The sequence below is a fragment of the Lontra canadensis genome, unplaced genomic scaffold (genome assembly GCF_010015895.1).
Source record: "Lontra canadensis isolate GAN:19392208 unplaced genomic scaffold, GSC_riverotter_1.0 scaffold2, whole genome shotgun sequence".
Taxonomy (NCBI): domain Eukaryota; kingdom Metazoa; phylum Chordata; class Mammalia; order Carnivora; family Mustelidae; genus Lontra; species Lontra canadensis.
In genome coordinates, this window is record NW_022630996.1 from 33,885,858 (window position 1) to 33,890,575 (window position 4,718).

Genomic DNA, 4,718 nt, shown 5'->3' on the forward strand with positions numbered 1-4,718 from the left:
CAAAGTAAAGAAAGCGCAATTCCTTCCACAATTGGACTAAGCGTGTTTAAGTATCCAGGTGATTCTCTCATTCCTTCTTCTACATGGGACTCTGAAGAGAAAAGAAATTTCAATTCTGAGACACAGACATTTGTCTTTAACTCCTCAGGGCGAAGATAGAGGATTGGGTGCAGGCCTTGGAGAGCTCAGGCTGTGTCGTAGTAAATAGCACATTGCCAGCCCAGGGCCCACATCTACCAGCTGTTCGCTGAGAGTTTGTTAAGTGAATGAAGAAACAACTATCAAGTCTTTCCTTAGGGAGGTTGAGTCAGAGAATTATTTTAAGTAGGAAAACCAATGGCCCAGTTTTGCCCAAGACAAGGGCTCCCCAGGATGTTTAATGCTACTACAAGGAAAGTACCAGATAAACCTGGACAAATCAGTGAGCCTGCCTAAGTCTTTCCAGTAACATACAGGAGTCAACATTATGGCTGAGATGTTTTTGAACGGATCTGGTGGAATTTAGTCAAATTTACAACATTTTTAGGAAGAAAGTCAGTATTCCCCTACATAAAGTCAACAAGTCCAGATATCCTTGATACTCACTGTTTAACACTGTTCTCTGGTGTTCTTCTTTCGTAGCTGCCCCACAACAATGCTAAAGCTTCCTTCTAAGCCACACGTACTCTTGGGCTAAAAACACTTAAGAAAGGTCTTGACCATGGTACTCTCTGGACCATGTAAAACTTGTAAGTTTTCTTAGTCTCTGGACCACGTAAGACTTGGAAATTCAGAATAGGTCAAGAGGGGAAAAGGATGTCTACATCTCACTTTCAAATGGTCATGCAAAATATGTTGTTCTAGATATAGATTTAAGCTCTAAAAGTCAAGGAATAGATAAAGCAATAAGGCAACATGTTAACAACTACTGAATCTCTGGAGCAGGGATATGAGCACAATTCACTGTGATGTTTTGAACTTTTCTGCATGTTTGAAGTTGCTGGGTTTTTTTGTTTTTGTTTTTGTTTATTAAAAAGTTGGAGGCTGGGGAAGGAATGAACCTGGACAACAGGCCATTCTCAGCAAACACTAAGAATTCCCAGTAAAGGTCTTACTCTCCTACATTGACTGTGATAAAATGATTTCAAATCTTTGCTTAGATGTAAAGATTGTCTGCACATTTTCCAAGCAGGACACACTTCCATAAGTAAAGGGTAGAGTCAAGGAAGTCATGTAAGTATTTTTGGTAGATGCCAATGTGTTGAGAATGTGGGGTTTAGAGTCTCTGGCCATGGATATTATAACAATTAACAAACCGTGTACTTTACTTTTGCTTCAGCAGTGATGGCAGCAGTCCTGGGGTTGTCACCATCAATACAGGTGCTCCTCTCCCTTTCCTAGGTGGCAACAACAAGATAAAAGTAGGGGAATGGACACTGTTGGTATATGTTTGGGTTAGGTTTGGCTACGTATAACAGAAAACCCAAAGTAACAATGGCCTAAACCCATACAAATTTATTGTCTCCCATAAAAAAGTCCAGAAATAATCTAAGAAGGTGTGTTGGCATCATTAAACTATCAGGGACCTATGTTTACTTTATATTTATGCTTTACTATGCTTAGGACATGGCGTCTATCCTCTTGATCCAATATGGCTGCTGTAGTCCAGTCATCAAGACTTTATTCCAAGGAGCTGGAAAAACAAAAACATTTCCCTGGTTGTCAGACCCTTGTGAGTCTTCCATACATGTCATTGAACCGAACTTAGTCATATGGCCATATCTAGATACAAGGAACATTAGGAAATGTAGTCTTAAATTTAAGCACATTGCCCTGCCTTTCTGACTCCCGCACCTTGCCCAGTTATATAGTGATTCTGATGTTAAAAAAAAAAAAAGAGAGAGAGAGAGAAAGAAGGAATAAATGTTCATAGGCATCTAGCAGTATAGACCACCATGGGTTTAGCTGCTAGGAAGATAAGCCGACGGTCCCCCAGACCGACTCTCTAAGCATTAACCTGCGTGCAGTGTGCTCTGCGTGGCTCGGGCTCTCCTGGCCTAGCTTCACCTGCTGCCCAGGCCCCACTCAGAAGGCCTGGGGAAGTCAATGTAGGAGGTCAAGTGAGACTAGGAAGGATGCTCACGTGAGGCAGCATAGCCAGAGTAGAACAAGTCAGAATTATAGCCCACAAAAGCCAAAGAGAGCCAAGTACTATACCCAGAGAAGAGCCAAGATGCAAATGGAAGAAATAGCGGCCAAAACAGGATGTGGGAAGGTTGGCCGCAGGGCAGAATATGGAGTTCAGAAGTGGTCAAAGGTGGTTCAAAACGCAAATGGCGAGCGCACCCTGGAGCTTGGCTTCATGTGGTCTAAGTATTTCTCTAGCAAATGGTGCCACTTAAAGGAAGGCCATAGGACCAGGAATTTGGGAGACAGGGCCTGTAATATTCATTTCAAAGACTATGGGGAATAGTTACGGTGCTGGATGCTCTTCTCTGGGCTGATAACCAAAACCCCATCTTATAAAACGTCATGTGTGCAGCCGCAAGACAGATCTTTACTAAAGTCCAAAACTCCCTAAGAAATCATAGGTCTGTACGCTGTTATCAAGCACTAATTCATGGAGTGTGAGGGAGAGATTATCACAACATTGAGCACTGGGGAAGGAAGGTAGCAAATGCAGGAGTTGAAGGCAAACTCGATCCAGGGGTGAGCCCGTCTGGCAGCTGCTCAGGGTGCCAACTCTTAATGGGAACCCAGATATCCCGGGAGTAGGAGGGAAATGTGCCAGGTAGCTCAGATTTTCACCTACAGTTCCTTGCTTTATTGGAAGACTATCATGGGTCCTGCTCTCACTGATTCCCACAAAGTAGAAGTAGACACTTGAAAGGCAGTCCTCCCATAAGCTAGTCTCATGAGAGCATTCTCGGTCTTTCTGTCACTGATGGAACATGAACAGGCTCCCAGTCGTCTGACAAGGACCAAGTGAGGCAGAGCTCTGGCACTGTTTTGCTATATATATTGTAACCTGATATGCCTCCCAAAACACTGTCCGATTCAGAAAAAAATAGTACCAGAGGAACCCCAGGATCTACCCCAAAATTGAAAATATTTGCCAGTCGTGAAAGTCCTAAAAATGTTTTTTAACATATTTTAATGCAACTTTACAACTATAGTCATTCGTGATCCTTTATCTTGAGGAAGTGTTGCGTCCGGCGTGACAAATCGACCAGGAACGTGAGGGTAAGAGGATGGTGAAAAGAAATTAAGAGACAAAGAGATGGGGGCAGGAGGAGCACCAAGGAGGATGTCCAATAGTGCCAATTTTATTCAAGGCAGCAAGGCATTATATAGCTAACAGAAACAATCATAAGAAAGTATCTATTTTTAGCTGATTACTAAAGAGTTTGCAACATGCACAGAAAATCCTTCAAGCTTTCCCATTACCTATTTCCCAAGCCCCAGTAGCAGACCCTCTAGTTCCAGATGTACTGACTTCAAGGCCACTCAAGACATAGTTTATGCAAGCACAGCACAGTCTTACAGTGGTGTAGTCTATAGCCCGTGCAAGGACAGCAAGGACCAGCCAAGAATTTCTGACCCTGACCAAATCGTCTCTATCTGACCAGCAAATGTGTGGGAAGTCACGTAGGCGAGTGCACAACACATAGCACAGACCCTTTCTCAGTGCTACTCGACTTTATCGACCTAAGCCTTTTGTTTGGCTATTCAGCCTTTAAAGGAGGCACAAGAAGGGCCTGGTTTGGTTCTCGTCTCAAGCCTTACCGTGGCCTCCCACAAGGAAGCATGCAGAATGTTCTAGAGTTATGAGTGGTGGGAAAATTGGGAACTAAAAGAACTTTCTAAGAAAGTTGGAGTATTATATTTCATTTACAGTAAATCCTAAGTCCTTAATTTGGAAGAAAGAGACATATAATTTTTTTAAGAGAAAATCTGTTTCTTTCCTTCAGCCGCCAGCTAACTGAATGTGGAGCAAACATAGGAGGTCCTTTGGTTTAAAGGAGAGCTGCAACTCCTAACATGCCTCGGGCGCCACACGTCTGTACGCAGCCCTGACTTATAATACACACTCCCGGTATTGCTTTTTTCTTTTAGTTCTGGGTGAATGCATTTTACTCCTTCATTCAACAAGCATATCAGGTGAATGTCAACTGCACATCAGGTGCAATCCTAGGTACTCTCAAATATCATCACATTGTTTCTTTATAGCCATCCTATCTGGATTTTTACAAATGAGAAAATGAAATTCATTTCAGAAGCTAAGTAACTTCCCAGACACAAGATGAATTAATTTATTTAATGAGGTGATTTTTTTTTCCCTCGCCACATTCCAAAAGGGATTTAAGGCTTTTCATTTAAAAATAAAGCCCAGGGCCTCCTGAGTGGCTCAGGCAGTTAGGCTTCTGCCTTTGGCTCAGGTCATGATCTAAGCGTCCTGGGATTGAGCCCCTCATTGGGCTCCCTGCTCACTGGGGCTTCTCACTGGGAAGAGGCTTCTTCCTCTTCCCCTTGCTCGTGCTATCTCTAATAAATATATAAAACCTTTAAAAAATAAATAAATAAAATTAAAACCCAGGGAGCCTGACTGGCTCAGTTGATAGAGCATGCAACCCTTGATCTCTGGAGTCATGAGTTCGAGCCCCACATTGGGAGTGGATTCTGTTGAATAAATAAGTAAATCAGGGATGCCTGGTTAACTCAGTTAAGTGCCCAGCTCT